This window comes from Heterodontus francisci, chromosome 42, assembly GCF_036365525.1.
Source record: "Heterodontus francisci isolate sHetFra1 chromosome 42, sHetFra1.hap1, whole genome shotgun sequence".
NCBI lineage: Eukaryota > Metazoa > Chordata > Chondrichthyes > Heterodontiformes > Heterodontidae > Heterodontus > Heterodontus francisci.
In genome coordinates, this window is record NC_090412.1 from 1,370,923 (window position 1) to 1,395,571 (window position 24,649).

Here is a 24,649-nt window from a genome sequence, read left to right on the forward strand (position 1 = left end):
AAACAAGTGAGGTGGGGGTTGGGCAACCCCCACCTCACTTGTTTATAATCTGTGACTTTTCTAATATTTGTCAGTTCCGAAGAAGGGTCACTGACCCGAAACGTTAACTCTGCTTCTCTTTCCACAGATGCTGCCAGACCTGCTGAGTGAATCCAGCATTTCTTGTTTTTGTTTCAGATTTCCAGCATCCGCAGTATTTTGCTTCCAATAGAACTGTGATGGGTGGGGGAGGAAAGGGGCTGGGAGGATCAGAGGGTTCGAGTGGACAGATTGAGAAAGAGTGAAAAAACTGGTGAAGAAATGCATTGATAGTGTCTGGTGCTGTTCTGGTGATATGTGTATCATTTTGTGTGTTTTGACGGGAGGAGGAAAGAGACAGAAAGAAAGAAAGAACATGCATTTATACAGAGTCTTCTCCTGTCCTGTGGATGTCCCAAAGCACTTAATTGTTTTTTTATGGGTAGGTACTTTAAAAAAAAAGGAAATGCAGGCAGCCAATTTTGCTCAGCAAGATTCCACAAACAATAATGAGATAAACAGTCATCTGTTTTCTTCATGTTGAAGACATGAGTCTGTATTTCGGGGACTCTAGTGGTGATTTTTTGAAGTACTTAGTGCATTGGGAACGGAACAATGAATGAATGTCCATTACCCCAGTGGGCTACAACTTCAGCTTCATAAATATCTAAACCCTTGGATCTCTGAAGCTGAAGCATGTCCAGTTATTGCTGGTTATAGGCAGGGTTAATTCGTCATTTAATCTGGAAGTATCGCTCACTCAGAAGAGTGAGGGGGGATCTCATAGAAACCTATAAAATTCTAACAGGACTTGACAGGGTAGATGCAGGAAGGATGTTCCCGATGGTGGGGGAGTCCAGAACCAGGGGTCATAGTCTAAGGATACGGGGTAAACCTTTCAGGACTGAGATGAGGAGAAATTTCTTCACCCAGAGAGTGGTGAGCCTGTGGAATTCGCTACCACAGAAAGCGGTTGAGGCCAAAACACTGTATGTTTTCAAAAAGGAGTTAGGTATAGCTCTTGGGTCTAAAGGGTATGGGGCGAAAGCGGGAACAGGCTACTGAGTTGGATGATCAGCCATGATCATATTGAATGGCGGAGAAGGCTCGAAGGGCCGAATGGCCTACTCCTGCTCCTATTTTCTATGTTTCTACTACCCACCCAGTGCACTGAATTTACCTCGATGGCAGTAGTTGTGCTGTCCTTAGGATCATTGTCGCGCTGTATGATCTTAATCAGATGCAGAATTTGTGTTTGTGTTTTTCCATCTGTACCAAACCTCAGGTGACCAGGAGTCCTCCCCAACTTCAACCAGCAGACTCTTTCAACTGTCTCCAGTATTCTCGCTCCACCTGGACCCCTCCCTCTGGCCTGTTACCTACTCTTGACCTTTTTATTGAGAACTGTCAGTGGGACATCGGTACTCTCAATTTTTACACTCCCCTCACTCACTCTAACCTGTCTCCCTCCGAATTTGCTGCACTCCGTTCTCTCAGGTCTAACCCCTACATTGTGATCAAACGTGTTGACAAGGGTGGTGCTGTTGTTTCTGGCGTACTGCCCTCTACCTTGCAGAAGCTGAGCGCCAACTCTCAGACACTTCTTCCTATCTCTCCCTGGACCATGACCCCACCACGAACATCAAGCCACTGCCTCTAGGACTGTCACTGACCTCATCTCCTCCGGAGATCTTTCCTCTACAGCTTCCAACCTCATAGTCCCACAGACCCAGACAGCCGCTTCTACCTCCTTCCTAAAATCTACAAACAGGACTGTCCTGGTAGACCCATTATTTCAGCCTGTTCCTGCCCCACTGAACTTATTTCTTCTTATCTTGACTGTATCTTTTCTCCCCTGGTCCAGTCTCTTCCCATCTACATCCGTGACTCTTCTGATGCCCTATGTCATTTCGACAACTTCCTGTCCCTAGTTTCCGGGCCCTAACCACCACCTCTTCACTATGGACATCCAAGCTCTCTACATCTCCATCTCTCACCAGGATGGTCTGAGGGTTCTCTGCTTCTTCCTTGAACAGAAGCCCAACCAGTCCCCATCCACTAGCACCCTCCTCTGCCTGGCTGAACTTGTTCTCACATTGAACAACTTCTCCTTCAACTCCAGCCATTCCCTTCAAATAAAAAGTGTTGCATGGGTTCTAGTTTGCCTCTCTTTTTTCAGGATATGTCAAACATTCCTTGTTCCAGTCTTATTCAGGCCCCCTTCCCCAACCCTTTTTCCGATACATTGATGACTGTATTGGCGCCGCTTCCTGCTCTCAACCTGAACTGGAAAACTTCATCAACTTTGCTTCCAATTTCCACCCATCTCTCACCTTTACATTGTCTATCTCTAACACTTCCCTTCCTTTCCTTGACTTCTCTGTATCCATCTCTGGGGATAGGCTGTCGACTAATATTATAAGCCCACCGACTCCCATGGATACCTTGACTACACTTCCTCACACCCTGTTTCCTGTAAGGACTCCATCCCATTCTCCCAGTTTCTCCGTTTCTGACGCATCTGTTCTGATGATGCAACCTTTCAAAACAGCATTTCTGATATGGCTTCCTTTTTACTCAACAGAGGATTCCCCCCCACTGTGATTGACAGGGCCCTCAACCGTGTCTGACCCATTTCCCGCACTTCCTCCCTCACCCCTTCCCCTGCCTCCCAGAACCGTGACAGGATTCCCCTTGTCCTCATTTCCCACCTCACTAGCCTCCACATCCAAAGGATCAACCTCCGCCATTTCTGCCATGACCAGTGTGATGCCACTACCAAACACATCTTCCCTCCCCTGACAGCATTCCAAAGGGATTGTTCCCTCCGCGATAACCTGGTCCACTCCTCCATTACCCCAAACACCTTGTCCCCTTCCCACAGCACCTTCCCATGCAATCGCAGAAGGTGAAATACCTGACCTTTTACCTCCTCTCTCCTCACCATCCAAGGCCCCAAGCACACTTTCCAGGTGAAGCAGCAATTTACTTGTACTACTTTCAATTTAATATACTGCATTCGCTGCTCACAATGCGATCTCCTTTACATTGGGGAGACCAAACGCAGATTAGATGACTTTTTGGGATACCTCCACTCAGTCCGAAAACATGAACCCGAGCTTCTGGTTGCTTGCCATTTTAACTTACCCCCCTGCTCTCATGCCCACATTTCTGTCCTTGGCCTGCCGCAGTGTTCCAGTGTACATCAACGCAAGCTCGAGGAACAGCACCTCATCTTTCGATTAGGCACTCTACAGCCATCTGGACTCAATAGTGAGTTCAACAATTTCAGAACGTGACAGGCCATTTAAAAAAAAAAGTATTTAAAATTTAAAAAAATATTTTATTTCTTTTTTTTACCATGTGCCCGCCTTAAACTTGGTTTTTCATGTGCTTTCGGACAGAGGTGCTCTTTATTCTGCCATTAACACTGTCTGGACTAATGCTTTGTCTTTGACCACGATCATAAACACTCCCTTTGCCTTTGTCCCATGACATCTCTCCTGCCCTCTGCCCTACCATACACCTTCCCCTTTGTTCTCTTCTCCACCTTTCGCCCCCCCCCCCCCCCCCCTTCACTTGTTAAAACCTAATTCTTTTTTTAATCTTTGCCAGTTCTGATGAAAGGTCACAGACCTGAAAAGTTAACTCAGTTTCTCTCTCCACAGATGCTGCCAGACATGAGTATTTCCAGCATTTTCTGGTTTTATCTCAGATTAATGTGCATGGGTTATGCTTGTTCTCTGTTCACACAATGAAATAAAACCTGATGCTATTTCAGTTCACATCATATAATTTTATAGGGGTGTGCTATATGCTCCTACCCAAAATGACCTTTTGTGCCAATGGCTGAAAATGGAATAAAATCGTTCCCATCAATGATCACTCAGTTGATTTGAATATATTAAATGATATAATACTACTGGGGGTACAATGTGGACATATTGCTCAGACTTTGTGTCAAATTTCCTCAATGTGTTGCGATATTGTGTCTCTAATCTATTTTTTGTAGGCTCCAGTTACAATTGATGATGATGTGTTTTAAATTTTGAGTGGGGCAGAATCTTAAAATTAAAATCTAAGCTATTTCGGAATGAAATCAGGAAGCACATTTTCATACAAAGGATCGTCGAAATCTAGAACTCTCCCAAAAAGTTGCAGATACTGGGGTCAATTGAAACTTTCAAGACAGAGATCAACAGATTTTTGTTAGATGTCAAGTAATGTAGAGCAAGGTGGATAAATGGAATTGATGTATAGATCAGCAATGATCTAATTGAATGGCAGAACGGTCTCGAGCGGTTGAATACCCTACTCCTGTTCCTACATGTTGCAGTAGATTTTTCTTGCTATTTTTAACCAAAAGGCATCACATCACAGCATCCATGTAGGACAAGACACACTGGCACATAGTGCTATGAAAATTGGGAAACTTTGACGAATGAAAGGTAGACATCCATATAGAGAGAATCTCTTTGTTGTGTCAATGTCTCAAAGCATTTCACACAGTGGATTATTTTTGTGAGTGGAGTAACTCATATGTAGAAAAATGAACAGCAATGAGATGGATGGCCAGTTCATTTGGTTTGGTTGTGTTGACTAGAAATGAGCCTTCTGTTTAGTGATAGTCTTCCTGCCTTTGAGTCAGGAGGTGAAGGGTTCGAGCTCCACTCCCAACAGCCCAGGCAAATGGAGAGTAGAATATGGTCTCTAAACACTGGATTGACATCCAGTGGAGGACTTGTGTTTCGATGGAGTACCCTGTGGCTCAGTATTGGGTTCAGATCCCACTCCACACAGCCCCAATGAGAGCAGGCTCTGAATACTGGATTGATATCCAATAGGTGTATATAAGTAAGCCATTTCGCCCCTTGCGTTTGTTCCACCATTCAATTAGATCATGGCTGATCTGCAACCTAAGTCCATATACCGCCTTTGCCCCATATCCCTTAATACCTTTGGTTAACAAAAATCTATCAATCACAGATTTAACATGAACAATTTCTTAGCATCAATTGGCATTTACAAAAGAGTGTTCCAAACTTCTATCACCCTTTATGTGAGGAAGTGTTTTGTGACTTCACTCCTGAAAGGCCTGGCTCTAATTTTTAGGCCATGTCCCCTTGTCTAAGATTCCCCAATCAGCAGAAATAGTTTCTCTCTCTATCTACCTTATCTGGTTCCCTTATTATTGTGGAAACCTGAATCAGATCACTCCTTAACCTTCTAAATGCAGGGAATACAACATAATTTGTGTAATCTCTCCTTGTAGTTTAACCCTTGGTGTCCAGATATCATTCTGGTAAATCTACGCTGCAGTCCCTCCATGGCCAATATAACCTTCCTAAGGTGTGGAGCCCAGAACTGCTCACAGTATTCCAGGTGTGATCTAACCAGGGCTTTGTATAGCTATAGCTTAACTTCTACCCCCTTATATTTAGTTTAGTTTAGTTTAGAGATACAGCACTGAAACAGGCCCTTTGGCCCACCGAGTCTGTGCCGACCATCAACCACCCATTTATACTAATCCTACACTAATTCCATATTCCTACCACATCCCCACCTTTCCCTATATTTCCCTACCACGTACCTATACTAGGGGCAATTGCTAATGGCCAATTTACCTATCAACCTGCAAGTCTTTGGCATGTGGGAGGAAACCGGAGCACCCGGTCTAGTCCTCTAGATATAAAAGACAGCATTCCAGTAGCTTTTTTGATTATTTTCTGTACTTGTTCATGACATTTCAATGATCAATGTACATGAACCCCCCCAAGTCTCTTTGGACCTCCACTGTTTCTAGCTTTTCAACAATGAAAAAGGACTCTGTTCTATCCTTTTTAGGTCCAAAGTGGGTGATCTCACCTTTGCCTACATTGAAATCTATTTGCCACAGTTTTGCCCATTCATTTAATCTATTAATAACTCTTTGTAATTTTATGCTTCCATCTACACTGCTTACAATGCTGCCTATCTTTGTGTCATTGGTAAACTTGGATATGTGCTTTCTATCCCATCATCTAAGTTGTTGATAATTACGGTGAATAGTTGAGGTCCAAACACAGATCTTTGCAGGACACCACTAGTTACATCCTGCCAATTAGAGTTTCTGCCCATCATCCCTACTCTTTGTCTCCTGATATCAGCTAGTTTCCTAACCATGTCAATAATTTGCCTTCAATTCAGGTTCTTGTGACCAATGGGTATAGTTGCCCTAACCCCATCATAAAGAGTAGGCCTTTACCCTTGTTTACAGCCCATCTAGGAACAAGTGCTCAGAGGATAAAGGCAAAAGGAAACCACTTCTGCTACTCTTGAAGGCACTATCACTGAAGGCAGCAGCACAGGTAGATAAGGTGGTTAGGAAAGCAAATGGGATACTTGCCTTTATTAGCCGAGGCATAGAATATAGGAGCAGAGAGGTTATGATGGAGCTATATAAAATGCTAGTTAGGCCACAGCTGGAGTACTGTGTAGAGTTCTGGGCACCACACTATAGGAAGGATGCAATTGCACTGGAGAGGGTGCAGCAGAAATTCACCAGGATGTTGCCTGGGCTGGAGCATTTCAGCTATGAAGAGAGACTGGATAGGCTGGGGTTGTTTTCCTTAGAGTAAAGAAGGCTGAGGGGGGACCTGATAGAGGTATACAAAAATATGAGGGGCATTGATAGGTTAGATAGGAATAAACTTTTTCCCTTAGCGGAGGGGTCAATAACCAGGGGGCATAGATTTAAGGTAAGGTGCAGGAGGTTTAGAGGGGATTTGAGAAAAAAAATTTCATCCAGAGGGTGGTTGGAATCTGGAACGCACTGCCTGAAGAGGTGGTAGAGGCAGCAACCCTCACAACATTTAAGAAGTATTTAGATGAGCACTTGAAACACCATAGCATACAAGGCTACCGGCCAAGTGCTGGAAAATGGGATTAGAATAGTTAGGTGCTTGATGGCCGGCTTGGACACGATGGGCCGAAGGACCTCTTTCTGTGCTGTACAGCTCTATGATTCTTCCCAATAGGTGGCTCAAGAATCTTGTGTGTGAGATTGAGTTAGGATCTACCCTATGGCTGAATGGGGTGGATGGACGGTTGTTGATTAAGGGAGGAATGTTAGCCAGGAGATACTTCAAGTAGTTACATTGAACTTTAACATCTGCTTCAACTGAGAGAAGCCTTAGATTAACCTTGTAGTTGGAGATTACAGCTGAGATCAAGCCCCAGAATGGGATTGAAAACATACAACCTCCTGATACAAGAGGCAGCAATGCTACAAATTGAAACTGAGAAATTGAACTAGAATCAGAAGAGAGGCAGAATTATTCAAAGGAAGTATTACTCATAAATCTGCTTTTGAACTGATTCTTCTACATTAGCTGATGCCAGCTCAGGGAGGTGTTCCTGAGGAAGCTGATAACTGGTTACCACCTCAGCATGTCCCTCAAGAAGGTTTTTGGTTTGTTTTTGTGGAGGGAGAATATTCCTTACTTAGCCTGTGTGCAGAGAAGGCCACTTGGGTGACTCATTAAGTGACTCATTTTTGAAGAAGCAACTCTTGAGGTTTTGGGGGAGGGGGATGGCAGGAAACTAGTGCTGAGAAAACATAATAATTAGTACAAACACAAAGTGTCACTCAGAAGCATCCCTACGGAGACTCAATGATGAATTGGAAACAGCATCGAAATGATGAAAGGAAGAAGTTTCATTATTCCCAACCTGATGATGTTGCACCAGTATTCAGCTCATTGGTATGATATAGATCATTCATTAACTTTAATGACATGAATAAAGCACCTTTTGACTATAATTGAACTTCCTTGAGCCAGGACATGCTTTCATTGTCATTGAACGTATAAATTTTGCCAAGCACTCATTATCAAGTAATGAATGATCAGAATTGAAGTACAGGTGAGTATATGGCTCCAGTTTAGTTTTTGGCCTGCTCAAGCTCAACTGCATCATCTGCAGTTTATGGCCTAATCAATCCCTAAAATAGAATATCTCTTCAGTACACTGAATTTTGTGAGCCTGGATATAATACAGCATTTTATGGTTGATGATTCTTGCAGCAATTTCAGTTTTTATGGAAGTTGTCCAAGAGATGGCTGTGGGTGGATTTTGTTGCACAACACACAGAAATTTCTCCCAAATGTAGAAGTCAAAATACATTTTCCCTCACTATAGATAATTTATCTTTCATGGTCAAGACAAATGGTTGGGAAGTAAGAATTCGACCTAGCTTTTTCCCAGGGTGGAAGAATCAGTTACTAGGGGACATCGGTTTAAGGTGAGAGGGGCAAAGTTTAGAGGGGATGTGTGAGGCAAGTTCTTTACACAGAGAGTGGTGAGTGCCTGGAACATGCTGCCGGGGGAGGTGGTGGAAGCAGGTACGATAGCAACGTTTAAGAGGCATCTTGACAAATACATGAATAGGATGGGAATAGAGGGATATGGTCCCCGGAAGTGCAGAAGGTTTTAGTTTAGGCAGGCATCAAGATTGGCGCAGGCTTGGAGGGCCGAATGGCCTGTTCCTGTGCTGTACTGTTCTTTGTTCTAAATATTGAGTGTTAATAACTACTGTCAAGTAGTCAACCTTCAGTGACAGTGCAACCTTTACAGTAAATGAACCCGAATTACATAAGAACATAGGAAATTGGGGCAGGAGTAGGCTGTTTGGCCCCTTGAGCCTTCTCCGCCATTCAGTAAGATAATGGCTGATTCGATTGTGCCCTTAAATCCACTTTCCTTCCTGATTCCCATAACTCTTTACTTGTAGATTAAAAATTTGTCTAGCTCAGCCTTGAATAAATTCAATGACCCAGCCTCCACAGCACTAGAGAATTCCAAAGATTAGTAACCCTCCGAGAGAAATTCCTCCTCATCCCCATCTTAAATGGGAGACCCCTTATTTTGAAACTGTGCTCCCTAGTTCTAGATTCCCCCACGAGGGGAAACGTCTTCTCAGCACCTACCCTGTCAAACCCCTCAGAATCTTGTTTTAATAAGATCACCTCTCATTCTTCTAAATTCCAATGAGTATAGGCCCATCCTTCTCAATCTTTCCTCATAAGGCAATCTCTTCATGCCAGGAAACAACCTAGTGAATCTTCTCTGATCTGCTTCTAATGCAACTATATCCCGCCTTATGTAAGAAGACCAAAACTGTGCGGAGAACTCTAGGTGTGATCTCACCAATGCCCTATACAGTTAGAGCAAGATCTCCCTATTTTTATACTCCATTCCCCATGCAATAAAGGCCAATATTCCATTTTCCTTCTTAATTGCTTGTTGTACCTTCATGCTAACTTTTAGTGATTCATGTGCAAGAACTCAGATCACTCTGTACCACAGCATTCTGCAGTCTCTCTTCATTTAAATAATATTCTGCTTTTCTATTCCTCCTGCTGAAGTGGAAACCTCAAAGTTTCCCACATTTTAGTCCATCTGCCAAATTTTTGCCCACTCACTTAACCTATCTCTTTGCAGACTGAGTCCACCTCACACTTGCTTTCCTACATATCTTTGTATCGTCAGCAAATTTGGCTACAATGCACTCGGTCCCTTCATCCAAGTCATTGATATAGCTTGTATATAACTAGTGGCTAGTTACAATTTGCCAACTTGAAAATGACCCATTTATCCCGACTCTGTTTTCTGTTAGCTAATCAATCCCCTATCCATGCTTGATTGTATAATTTTCTAAATGTCCTGCTACTACTTCCTTCACAATGGATTCCAGTATTTCCCCAACGACAGATGTAAGGCTAATTGGCCTATAGTTTCCTGCTTTCTGTCTCCCTCCTTTCTTGAATAGAGCTGTTACATTTGCGGTTTTCCAATCTACTGGGACCTTTCCAGATTCCAGAATTACTTGAACTCAATTTCTTGCCTCCAAAAGCAGGGGTGTAAAGCAGGGGTGTAAAGCCTATTGTTCATTATCTTGTAGCTGGAGCCAGCTTCAAAAAATGGCTAGGCAGAGTTCCATACTTCATATGGAAAATTAAACATTCAATCAAAAAATTAATTGTTGGAAAGAGTCTATAAGAGAGTCTGTAATTATTATTCCAGTCAGTGGTCTGTGGATGAAATGTTTTTTTCCAGAAACAGTCCATGAAATGGGGTTTAAAATGAAGACCGTGTCACTGCCCAGCTGGGCCATTAAAGTCAATGGACCCAACACGTCTTGTTACAAGGTACTTTAATGACTAGTTCCCAAATTGCGATCTTTGTAATGAGAGTAGGCTGAGAATACCAGGCTCCTTGCTGCTGCTACCACTTTTGCTGAAAATGTTTGATATTGGGTCAAAGTGGGCAGCCTGGGAATGGTAAGAGAGTGGCTGTCTGGCACCAGAGACAAGATCATAGCAACTGCCTGACATCAGAGGTGCAAAATTATAAGAAAATCATTTGGAATTTACAGTCATAACAAGTTGACAAGCATGTTAATTTCCATGGTGAGCAAGCAGTCTTACATGGTTTTTATGCAAAGTAGGGGACATCAAAGAGCAAACAAGCAGAGAAATTACAAAGCTGTAATCTCAGGGTTTCAGATGATGCTTGAACCACAGGAGAGAAACTGAGATGGTTTCTAACAGGAGAGTTTATGCTTTTTGTTTCTGTGGGCCACTTAGGTGCATGCCACACAGTCTGGGGGCTGGGGGAGAGGGACAGGGTGGGGGGGAGAGAAGGGGAAGCAGGCTGAACAGTTAAATAGATATTCCCATTAACTTTCTTATAGTAACAGGTCTTGATATTCTAATTAAGGAGGCGACACTATTAAGAATTGCCCTTTGCAAAAATCTAGGCAAACAAAATTCAGACAGGACCAACAGATGAGTGAGGAACGTAGGGATGATTGCATAACAGCTATACCTGAGGAAATTTTGAGCAGGTAACCTGTCATTTCACATCCTTCAATTTCAATGGCTTGGAGTACTGGATCACAGAATCCTCCTTTATAAACATAAAATAGGACTATGTTGTCTGGGTCTTGTGAGATCTTTACCAAGATTTGTAAGCAATGAGCTGTAGTTTAGGCACCCCTGGTTTATAACCATCACTTGTTTCCTGCAATGAGATAATTGTTAATGATACTCCCGTATATTTGTTCTGTAGAACTGGTTGGTAGTTTTATTGTGGCCCCAAAAGTATCAATTTCAAACCTCATTTTCTGACGCTGACAGGGAATGCTGCAGAGAAGAAGGGAAATGAAGGGGAAGCTACTGTGATGCTGGCCATTTTGTGTATGGGACCATAGGAGTATTGATGTCTGTGCCGAGTTGAAGACGCAATTTCCTGTTCTCTCCTTGTCAATCCTGTGGTGAGAATATAGCTACCAGTTGGATATTGTAAGTGGTCTAGCCCATTTTTACTAATGTTCTGATCAGCAAGCACGTCTGGCCTTCTGCTGGGGGTTTTTCTTCCTCAGTAATGCAAGACACACAGAAAGTTAACATTACTACACTCATCTACCGATTAGGCACACTACAGCCTGCCGGACTGAACATTGAGTTCAATAATTTCAGAGCATGACAGCCCCCCATTTTACTTTCATTTTTAGTTTTTTCTTTTTTCTTTTTCACATTTTTTACAACCCCTTTTTATTTGCATTTATTTCATTTCATCTTAGTTTGTTCAGTTTGCTTACCCACTGTTTTTTTTCATGTTTGCACTTGCTGCTGTTCAATATTCAGTCCGTTAACACCTATTCTGTACTAATGCTTTGTCTTTCAACACACCATTAACATATTGTTTGCCTTTGCTCCATGACCTTTTGGTTAGCTATGTGGCCTTGTCCAATCTGCACCTTCTCCTTTGTTATCTCTTGCCCCACCCCCACCTCACTTGCTTATAACCTGTGACATGTTTAATATTTGTCAGTTCCGAAGAAGGGTCACTGACCCGAAATGTTAACTCTGCTTTTCTTTCCACAGATGCTGCCAGACCTGCTGAGTGGTTCCAGCATTTCTTGTTTTTATTTCAGATTTCCAGCATCTGCAGTATTTTGCTTTTATTACTACAAGAGAGCTGTCTCTGACTTGCCCTACGCTGCTGGAATTATACTGTGAATTTACTGCCAACCTCAGTGGCGCTGTTGGTGGGAGGCGGCTAATGTGACTGGATGATATATCCACCGAGACAGTGCAGAAATGGTATACTTGGGTATGTGAACAAAATAAAACATTGGTTGTGATCTTTAACACAAGACATTTAGGTTTTAGCCCTTCTGCCTTTTATCTGAGTGAACATTGTCATTGCTGCATCACAAAGTCTGACACCTCCACTCCTCTGGGAACACCTTCAGACTCAGTGGGCTGGCTGTAATGATAGGGAGATCTGTCTGAAGTGAAGTGTATTTAGAATGTATTTAAAATGACCATCCCACTGTCTAATGTATCAATGCCTTGGCCCATCACTTCTTATCTCTGCCTGGCACTTGGCTTGGGTAAATTGTGACTTGTGGATGAAACAAATCAGTCAATATCATAGCACAACAGTGTGAGTCTGAATGTCATTTTCCTATTACCTGATTAACTAATGGAGTCAATACAGTTGAGTGTGGTACGAATGTATGAAAAGAAGGGTGTGAAAAGGTAGCGGGCTCATCAATCGCTCCTGCAATCTATTGGACAGTGCAGCCTCCGCCCCCCCTCCCCCCCCACTCCCCCCAATTGTGAGTAAAACGAATCCCTGGAGGAGGCAAAAATACAGGGGTGGGGTGGGGGGGATGGGTGGTGCGGGAACCCAGAGCCAATTTCAAGGCAAATGCTGAAGAATTCCTCTCTGCCTTCCTAAGGAAACCAAACAAGGTACTGGAGAATCTGATTACACAGAATCCGGTGAACTTCATTCATCTCCCCTGAGCATACATTTCTGCAGAGTGAGAGCCCTATCTTTCTAACCCTATCCTCACCACTGAGATCCACAGTTTCCCTTTGTTCCTCTTTTGCTCGCTCTCCTCCAACTCTTGGCCCACCCCAAGAAGAAATTGAAATGTTAAGTACATACGAACATACGGATTAGGAGCAGGAATAGGCCACTCGGCCCTTCAAGCCTGCTTCGCCATTCAATAAGATCATGGCTGATCTGATTGTAACCTCAATTCCACATTCCCACCTACCCCCAATATTCTTTCGCCCCCTTGATTATCAAGAATCTATCTACCTCTGCCTTAAAAATATTCAAAGACTCTCCTTCCATTGCCTTTTGAGGAAGAGAATTCCAAAGACACTCGACCCTCCGAGAGAAAAAATTTCTCCTCATCTCTGTCTTAAATGGGCGACCCCTTATTTTTAAACAGTGACCCCTAGTTCTAGATTCTCCCACAAGGGGAAACATCCTTTCTACATCTACCCTGTCAAGACCCCTCAGAATCTTATATGTTTCAATCAAGTTGCCTCTTATTCTTCTAAACCCCAGCGGATATAAGCCTAGCCTGTCCAATCTTTCCTCATTCGACAACCCGCCCATTCTAGGTATTAGTCTAGTAAACCTTCTCTGAACTGCTTCCAATGCATATACATCCTTCCTTAAATAAGGAGTCCAATACAGTACACAGTACTATAATAAAAGCAAAATACTGAAATACTGCAGACGCTGGAAATCTGAAATAAAACAAGCAATGCTGGAAATACTCAGCAGATCTGGCGGCACCTGTGGAGAGAGAATCAGAGTTAACTTTTCAGATCAGTGACCTTTCATCAGAACCTTTCATTCATTATTGCTGTACACAGTACTCCAGATGTGGTCGCACCAATGCCCTATATAACTGAAACATAACCTCCCTACTTTTGTATTCAATTCCCCTTGCACTAAATGATAATTCTATTAGTTTTATTAATTACTTGCTAGTCTGGCTAAACCTGTACACAAATGCATCTTTTTGATTGAGTTGTGGTGGATATTTGACTGTCAGCATTCAGCGGGCAGCAAAGCTTGTTCCAGTTACAGATATGAGTGTTAGCGACCCTCAGTTACAGGGATTTAGCTGACGCTGCAGCAATTGTGTTTTTCCTGTAATTGTTTGGCAACTTTATTCATGAATACAAATGAATTACTTGAAAGCTGTATTAATTACTGGCCATGTGTAAGCAACTATTCTTGAGTACCCCTGGTATTTTGACATGAAGTACCTGAGATAAAATAATCTAGGGATGGGGGATTGTAGAAGCTCCACATTGGTGACATGTAAAACCTGTAGCAAAAACTTTCCACTAATGGCGTTCAGACATACAGGGAATAAGAAATTAAGCAACCATAATTCCCACTCATATCCCACTGAAGGCTTACCAATTCCAATTATGATTGGGCTGTCAACCTGAGTTATTCAATACCACTCATACAGAATGATAGGCTCATTTAACATGTGCACAGCATGCCTATCAGGGGCTTTAAATGCTCGACTGAATTTCTGATGTTTGGTAGTCATCCTGTCTACCATTACTTCTGCTTATTCAGATGTTACTTAGTTGCACATATAATTCAAAATGAAAAGGAGATGAACTCTTGATATTATTTAACAGTTATTCTTCCTGGATCAAACCATGAAGAAATGTTCATGTTGTAATGCTAGGCCCCCACCTGCCAAGAATGAGACACATTAATTTTGTCATGAACATTGATTTTAAACTGTTATAGGAATGAAGAAAGGACTTGTTAAACAGAACAGCCATGGCTGGAAAGACGTTTGCATATCAACAGAGGGTGATTGGAAGGACAAAGGACCATTCCATGACACATTCAACCCACATGGCATTGTGTGTAAGAGGAGCATTTCAGACAGCTAAGGTGATACAATCCAAGAAGTGGACAGACCAGTTAGTCACATGACTAACCTGCTTGGCAACCTGGATTTTTCTGAATTGTACAAACAGTTTGAACTGAGTGTCTGTTTGCTCCTGGACTGAGAAGATCTCTCCTGTCTGCTCCCATCTCTTTTGCTCACAAGCCTCTGAATCCACTGAAGACACACAAAACCCAAGAGAGAAAAGTCTCCTACAGCGAACAAAGTTTAAGAAGAATACTAGGCCCCAATGAAAAGCAAGATATACCTACAATCAAGGACTCTACAGTGAGCTTGAAGAACCGTAACAAAAACTCTTCAGATATTGCGTCAAACCTTTCCACTTTATATTTCTTGTGCTCTTTTCTGTCTCTATTTGCATGTGTGTATTGTGTATGCATACTAGCGTGGGCGCGTTGTGTATCTGTAGGCGTCATCCAAATAAATTTGTTTAATAAATTTCAACTTTTCTTCTTTAAACCTAAGAAAGCCTGTTTGAGCTGGTTTCTTTGCCTTATAATTGGAAAGTGGTGAACAAGGATTCACCAAGGGGAGCTAAAAACACAATGTGTTTAAAATTAAATCCTGTTACGTTAAGACCAGGTGAAGGCTGAAAGGAAACCCCTGACCTCTTTCTCAGCTGGTCATCTCAGAGGAACAGACAACACAGAACATGAGTTCAGCAAACAGGAAAAGTCTTGAAGATGCAATCGGTCAAGTACCTCCCACAATCACCAACATTCATTCCAGCTCCGGCTGCACCCGGACATCTCATTGGGAGCTCCAGAGTGCAGGGCCCAATATACAGAGGAAGGCAGCTGTTGACATAAAGTAGCTTTTGTTCAGCTATTTCAAAACTACCTGATGTTACAGAAATTTCTTCTGAAAACTCTAAAATGTGTTATCTTTGTGGTTTGGCCTCTTGATGCTGCCTTTTGGCTATTATGCCTTCCTGGTCATTAGAACATGAATATCAGTGAAGAATTATCATAAATTTGAGTCAATACTCTCAAAAGTATTAATTCGAAACCAATTTAATTTATTAATTCCTCCATTATCTTTACTCTGATAAGGTACACCTCCCTCAGATTGATTTATTCAGCTCCAAACTGGACTGACCTGCAAAGTACAGATTTAGATCTCTTAGAATTGGATCCTTAATTAGATAAATCCTTTTGTCTATAACATGTCCTTATGTATATTCCAAACTCAGAAATGGAACAGTATTCTCCTTCACCCTCTTCACTGACAAATTTGCATTCCATGAACATTCCATACTCTTGCTGATTCTTTCACCCGTCTTTTTGTCCCTTAACTCTTGTAATTTTCCGATGGCGGTGGTGAAATGTATGGTTGGCATCACTGACCTTCCAGCACCTTTTCCAAGTGTGTGATCCTAAACAGTGATGTTGGCAGATTACTTGATCCAGACCTTGTCCTTGTCTCTGATCTGCTGTTCTGTTGCTTATATTTTAAAGTAACTGATCAGCTTACAGCACTTCCCCACTACTGCTTTAACTGAAGGACTTCAGTGCCCTGCTGGTTCTAATGGTTTTTCAGCTGCAGCTATAGTCTGTTCCTGGTCAGAGATTCACCTGTCTGGGCTGAAGTATAATGCTCCATTGCTTGTGGATCTTGTAGTGACCTCCAACTTCTTCATCTTTCTGCCACGCAACTGATTCTGTATACCACCTGGAACTTCATTTCCACAGAAGTACCTCCATCAGTACATCCTCCGATACTCTACTCTCAAATAGCTAAATTGCTTCTGGACTTCTCTCACCTGCCACACCTGTCACTGAACTCTTACCCTTTTTAAACTTTTCTTTTTACCCCTCTTAGACCTCTCTTCCCTGTCATCATGCCTCCTTTCATTTCTCCCCTTTCAGGTACTCTGCCCTCCTAAATTCCTACCCAACCCTTCAGTACTCTTCGATAATCCTTCCTACTTTCCTTCTGCCATCCGATACGTGACTCCCTCTTAGGTAAGCCTACAGCTTCTGTCTGTGCCTCTCTTGGCATCCTTCGAAGGGGCCATCGAGGTACTTGGTTCTGCCTCATTTCCTACTCTCTTGGCGATCTTTCCATTCAGTGTGCCCTCTGGGGACTAATCTTGCCAAACTCCTCACCATCTAATGCCCCTCCTCTGGATTCTGCCAGTGGATTATATCTCATCATCCCTCTCTGCATCTCCAACCAGAATGTCAGTTCACTTATGAACAAGGCCCTTGCCATCCATCAGCTGATTGTGGATGATTGCATCAACACCATGACCTTAACGGAAACTTCGTTGAGGGGTGATGACGCCTTCCCTTGCCAGATGAATCCTCTTCGCCTGGCTATACCTTCCACCACTTGCCCCACCAAGACTGTTGCAGTGGCAGTGTGACTTGTCATCAACTTGCACCTTGGCCTGACCCCAACTCCCCTGACACCTTCTCCTGCTTTAAGCATCTAATCTTGTTCTATCCCTCTTACCTCTCATTTAAAATCCTCATTCACTAATACTCATCCAAGTACAATAAAAATGTTCTCACCGAGATATTTTCACTGCTTTCTGCACCGACTGACTTCCTATCCTTGGTGATTTCAACCTTCATCTCACTCCTCATGTGCTCTCACCTCTAAGTTCACTGCCCTGTTATCCTCTCTCAATCTCTACTTCTATGTAAGCTCCCCAACCCATATTCACGGCCACTCCCTTGACCTTGCCATCTCTCATGTCCTCGCTATTTCCATCGTATCAATCACCGATAAGGTCATCTCTGATCACTTCCTTGTATCAGTCTCCACCCACAACTCCTTCCCTGTCCCAATCTTACTTCCTTCTGTGTCCATCCCTGGAAAAAAGTATCCCCTAATTTGCTTACAACTGCACTTTCAAAATTCCAACTGTCTAGCCTTTGGCACTCTGTTCACCGTGACATTTCTGCAGCCACTGATTTGCTCAACCACACTCTCACTTCCACCTTTGATGCTATACTTGCAACTAAACCCAATACTCTCTCTCACCCTGGCCGTTCCCCTTATGGCTCTCACCTCTGCTTCCTTAAGTCCAGGGGCGCAAACTTGAATGGATAATGATGGACAACTGGTTTAACCATTTACTGCCAGATCTGGACCACATCAAGCACTATTGGGTTCTACCGTTGTCTGCCAAAACTGCTCCCTATTCCAGGATCATTCTGGAATGCAAAGATATCGCAGCTTCTTTTCTCCACTGCATCGTCTTAAACCCCTTTCCCCTGCCTCCTCAACTCTAACAAGTGCAAGAAACTCATGGACTTCTTTGCCACGACGATTGAGATCACCCAATCAGCTGCCTTCCTTCCCTTCCCCTTGCTCACTGGGCCAGACCTCCTCTAAAGCTTGCCCCTGTCCCCTGAACTTGCACCATTCTCAAGTTTCTCATTTCTCTCCCCTCAAGCCCTTTCCGAGCACATCTTGTCCATACGGCCCACCTCTTGCTCCATCAACCCTATTCCCACTAAACTGCTGACCTCCCAGTTTCCCTCCTGGTACCCATGTTAGCTGATATTGTTAACTGTTTTATTTCTTCAGGTACTGCCCCTCTCCCCTTCAAATCTTCAACATCACTCCTTTTTAAAAAAAAAACAACGCTTGACCCCACTGTCCTTGCCAACTATTGCCTCATCTCCAACCTCCCTTTCCTTTCCAAAGTCCTTGAATGTGTTGTTGTCTCTCAAATCTGTTTCCATCTTTCCCAGAACTCCATGTTTAAATCCCCTTTAATCTGGTTTCTGTGTTTCCCGCAGGACTGGACCAGCTCTTATCAAAGACACAAATGACATGCTATGTGACTATGATAAATGTAAACTCTCTCTCCTTGTCCTTCTCAACCTGCCTGCAGCCTTTGACACAGTTGACTACACCATCATTCTCCAATGCCTCTCCACTGTTGTCCAGCTGGCTGGGACTGCACTCAACTGGTCCCATTCTTATCTAAGCATAGACAGAGAATCACCTGCTTCTTGTCCCACCCCGAGGATGTAACTTTGGCTGCCTCCTATTTCTCATCTACATGCTGCCCCTTGGCGGCATCATCCGAAAGCAGTATGTGGATGGCCCGACTAGAGAAGGGGCTACTCTTGACCTCATCTTAGGAAATGAGGATGGGCAGGTGGTTGATGTGTCAGTGGGGGAGCACTTTGGGACCAGTGACCATAACTCTATTAGTTTCAAGAAAATTATGGAAAAGGATAGGCCTGGTCCTCAGGTTGAAGTCCTAAATTGGGGGAAGGCTAATTTCAATGGCATCAGACAGGAACTCTCAAAAGTTGAATGGGAGAGGCTGTTTACAGGTAAAGGGACATCTGGCAAGTGGGAGGCTTTTAAAAGTGAGATAGGAAGAGTTCAGGGCTGGCATGTTCCTGTTAGATGGAAGGGTAAGGCTGGAAAGTTTAGGGAACCTTGGTTGACAAGGGATATTGAGGGTCTGGTCAGGAAAAAGAAGGAGACATATATCAGGTGTAGGCAGCTGGGATCAAGCGAGTCCCTCGAGGAGTATAGGGTATGAAGAACTACACTTAAGAAGGAAATTAGGAGGGCGAGAAAGGGCCGTGAGATTTCCCTGGCAGATAAGATGAAGGAGAATCCTAAAAGATTCCATAAGTGTACTAAGGTAAAAGGGTAGCTAGGGAGAGAGTAGGTCCCCTTAAGGATCAGTGTGGTAATCTATGTGTGGAGCCACGGGAAATGGGCGAGGTCTTAATACTTTTCATCTGTATTTACCGTGGAGAAGGTCATGGAAGCTCGTGAATTCAAGGGAGGGAACACCGATATCCTGGAGCATATCAACATTACAAAGGAGGAGGTGTTGGAGGTTTTGAAGCGCATTAAGGTGGATAAATCCCCAGGGCCTCACCAGGTGTATCCTAGGATGCTATGGGAAGCAAGGGATGAGATTGCTGGAGCCCTGGCAGAGATTTTTGTATCATCGTTAGCCACGGGTGAGGTACCGGAAGACTGGAGGTTAGCTAATGTTGTGCCTTTATTTAAGAAGGGCAGCAGGGATAAGCCAGGGAACTACAGGCCGGTGAGCCTTACATCAGTGGTGGAAAAGTTATTGGAAGGGATTCTGAGGGACAGGATTTATATGCATTTGGAAAGGCTTGGTCTGATTAGGGATAGTCGGCATGGCTTTGTGCATGGGAAATCATGTCTCACCAATTTGATTGAGTTTTTCGAGGAGGTGACCAAGAGGATTGATGAGGGCAGGGCGATGGACGTTGTCTACATGGACTTTAGTGAGGCCTTTGACAAGATCCCGCATGGTAGGCTGGTCCAGAAGGTTTGAACACATGGGATCCAGGGTGAGCTAGCAAATTGGATACAAAATTGGCTTGGTGATAGGAGGCAGAGGGTGGTAGTGGAAGGTTATTTTTCAGATTGGAGGCTGGTGACCAGTGGTATGCTGCAGGGATCGGTGCTGGGCCCTCTGTTGTTTGTCATTATATATTCATGACTTGGATGTGAATGTAGGGGGCATGATTAGTAAGTTTGCAGATGACACCAAAATTTGTGGTATAATGGACAGTGAAGAAGGTTGTCTAAGGTTACAACAGGCTATAGATAAACTGGGAAAGTGGGCAAGGGATTGGCAAATGGAATTTAACGCAGACAAGTGCGAAGTGATGCATTTTGGGAAGTTAAACCAGGGCAGGACATATACAGTGAATGGCAGGGCCCTGGGGAGTGTTGTTGAGCAGAGAGACCTTGGGGTGCAAGTACATAGTTCCCTGAAGGTGGCAACACAGGTAGACAGGGTGGTGAAGAAGGCGTATGGCATGCTTGCCTTCATCGGCCAAGGCATTGAGTACGAGAGTAGGGACGTCATGTTACAGTTGTACAGAACGTTGGCTAGGCCGCATTTGGAGTACTGTGTGCAGTTCTGGTTGCCGCACTACAGGAAAGATGTGATTAAGCTAGAGAGGGTGCAGAAAAGATTCACAAGGATGTTGCCTGGTTTGGAGGGCTTGAGTTATAAATAGAGATTGGATAGGCTGGGTCTGTTTTCCCTGGAACGAAGGAGGCTGAGAGGGGACATGATAGAGATATATAAAATTATGAGAGGCATAGATAGGGTAGATAGCCAGAGTCTGTTTCCCATGGTAGGGGTAACTAAAACTAGAAGGCATATATTTAAGGTGAGAGGGAGGAGGTTTAAAGGGGATCAAAGGGGTAAATTGTTCACACAAAAAATAGTGGGTATCTGGAATGAGCTGCCTGAGGAGGTGGTGGAGGCAGGAACAGTAGCAACATGTAATAGGCATCTGGACAGGTACTTGAATGAGCAAGGCATAGAGGGATATGGAATTAATACAGGCAGGTGGGATTAGTATAGATAGGCTTTATAGTCAGCATGGACGCGGTGGGCTGAAGAGCCTGTTTCTATGCTGTATGACTCTATGAAAACACAGTGTTAGTTTTCATGTGTACATTGACAACACCCAGCTCCATCACACCACCGCCTCTCTCAACTCCTCTACTGTCTCTAAATTATCAGACGGCTTGTCCAACATCCAGTACTGGATGAGCAGAAATTTCCTCCAATTAAATCTTGGGAAGATCGAAGCCATTGTCTTCGGTCCCTGCTACAAATTCCATTCCCTAGTTACTGTCTCCATCCCTCGCTCTGGCAATTGTCTGAGTCTGTTTGCAACCTTGGTGTCCTGTTTGACCCTGAGGTGAGCTTCTGACAACATAAATGCAGCATCACTAAGACTGGCTATTTCCACGTCTATAACATCACCCGACTCTGCCCCTGCCTCAGCTCATCTGCTGCTGGAACCCTCATTCATGCCTTTGTTACCTCCAGACTTGACTATTCGAATGCATTCCTGGCCAGCCTCCCACATTTTATGCTCCGTAACCTTGAGGTCATTCAAAATTCTGCTGCTCGTGTCCTGACTCTCACCAAGTCCCATTCACCCGTCCCCTCTGTGTTTGATGCCACTGGCTCCTGGTTAAGCAAAGCCTCCATTTGAAAATTCTCAGATGTTTTCAACTCCTTCCATTGCCTTGCCCCTCCCTATCTCTGTAATCTCCTCAAGCCCCACAGCCTTCCAGGATATCTGCACTCCTTTAATTCTGGGCTCTTGCCTATCTCCGATATTAACTACTTCACCGTTAATGGCTATGCCTTCACCTGCAAAGGGCCGAAGGTCTAAAATTCCCTCCCTAAATCTCTCCACCCCTCTTTCCTCAAAATCTACCTCCATGACCAAGCTTTTGGTCAACTACTCTAATATCTCTTTATGTGGCTTCTTGTCAAATTTTGTTCAATAATGCTCCTGTGAAGTGCCTTGAAATAATTTATTACATTAATGATGCTACATAAATACAAGTTGTTAGTATATAGGATTTACAGCACAGAAACAGGTTACTAAGCCCAACCAGTCCATGCCAGCATTCATGCTCTACAATGCCTAAAATGCAGCCATGAGTCATTGATAATGCTTATAATGCAAAGCTTGCAGCTATTTTTCATTCAATAAGGGAATTCTACCCCAGAAGAAATCGATCCTTTAGATATTTCCTCCCTTCTGTCTGAATCTAAATTCTTTGGAATCTTGTAAGCAAAACAATATTTACTCATTCAGACTCAATTTTGAAATATTACTCCTGGATTTTGTTGTTTTTTTAATTGTTTATGGGATGTGGACATCATTGGCTTTCCTTAAATGCCTTTGAGAAGGTGGTGGTGAGCTGCCTTCTTGAGCCACTGCAGTCCTTGGGGTGTAGGTATACCCACAATGCTGTTAGGAAGGGACTTCCAGGATTTTGACCCAGCGACAGTGAAGGAACAGCGATATAATTCCAAGTCAGGATGGTGTGGGACTTGGAAGGGAACTTGCAGGTTGTGGCATTCCCATGTATTTGCTGCCCTTATCCTTCTACATGGTAGAGGTCACGTGTTTAGAAGGTGCTGTCGAAGGAGCCTTGGTGAGTTGCTGCAGTGCATCTTATAGATGATACACACTGCTGCCGCTGTGCGTCAGTGGTAAAGGGAGTGAATGTTGAAGGTGGTGGATTTGGTGCCAATCAAACGGGCTGCGTTGTCCTGGATGGTGTTGAGCTTCTTGAGTGTTGTTGGAGCTGCACCCATCCAGGCAAATGGAGAGTATTCCATCACACTCCTGACTTGTGCCTTGTAGATGATGGACAGGCATTGGAAAGACAGGAGATGGGTTACTCACCGCAGAATACCCAGCCTCTGACCTGCTCTTGTAGCCACATCATTTATGTGGCTGCTTCAGTTCAGTTTCTGGTCAATAGTGACCCCCATGATGTTGCTAGTGAGGGATTCAGTGATGGTAATGCCACTGAACATCAAGGGGAGGTGGTTAGATTCTCTCTTGTTTGAGATGGTCATTGTGTGGCATGAATGTTACTTGCTACTTATCAGCCCAAGTCTGGATGTTGTCCAGGTCTTGCTGCAGCTGTAAATGGGCTGCTTCAGTATCTGAGGAGTCACGAATGGTGCTGAACATCGTGCAATCATCAGTGAACATCCCCACTTCTGACCTTATGTTGAAGGGAAGGTCATTGAAGCAGCTGAAGATGGTTGGGCCTAGGACACTAACCTGAGGAACTCCTGCAGTGATGTCCTGGGACTGAGATGATTGACCTCCAGCAACCACAACCATCTTCCTTTGTGCAAGGTATCACTCCAACCAGCAGGAATTCCCCCCAATTCCCATTGACTCCAGTTTTGCTAGGGCTCCTTGATGCCATACTCGGTCAAATATCAAGGGCAGTCATTCTCACTTCACCTCTGGAGTTCAGCTCTTTTGTCAATGTTTGGACAAAGGCTGTAATGAGGTCAGGAGCTGAGTGGCCCTGGCAAAACCCAAACTAAGTGTAAGCAAGCAGGTTACTGCTGAGCAAGTGCCATTTGATAGCACTGTCGATGACCCCTTCGATCACTTTACTGATGATTGAGAGTAGATTGACAAGGCAGTAATTGGCTGGGTTGGATTTGTCCTGCATTTTGTGCACAGGACATACTTGGGCAATTTTCCACATTGCCGGGTAGCTGCCAGTGTTATAGCAGTACCGGAACAGCTTGGCTAGGGGCGCAGCTAGTTCTGGAGCACAAGTCTTCAGTGCTATTTCTGGAAAGATATCAGGGCCCACAGCTTTTGCAGTATCCAGTGCCATCAGCCATTTCTTGGTATCACGTGGAGTGAATCAGATTGGCTGAAGACTGGCATCTGCAGTGGGGATCTCAGAAGGAGGCCGAGATGGATCATCCACTCGGCACTTCTGGCTGAAGATGGATGGAAGATTAATTTGACTGCCAGCTGTTCAGTATACACTGGTTCTTCTATTCTAGAATGCAAGTTAAATGCAGCAGAGGTTTTCTCAGGATTTCTATCAATGATTCAATTCCTTATATGAATAGATTGTTCAGTGAGGATTTTCTTGCTTCAATCCATACACTTCAACATCCAGAAAATCTTACAATTTAAAGGCTCATAATGGCAAGTACAAGTTAGTTTAATGGTGGCAGGACAAGTCATTTTACAGAAACAAATTGTAATATCCTGACATGCAGTATTATTTTTAACACTTGTTAGTATTAAACAGAGCTCCATTACACTTCATTTAGTAACTATTGTTGATGGAAGATTTTTCTTTTTGACTGATTCTCAAAGCCACTATGATATCTTTTAATCTTGTTTTCCATAAGGTAATATATACTTTCAACTTGTATTATCCATCTTATTGTCTTTCTCACATGTCCTGTTTCTAACTTTAGCTCATGAATTCCCAAAAATCTGAACCCTTGCAATATAGCCATCATACTTTACTTGCCAGTGTGGTTCAGTT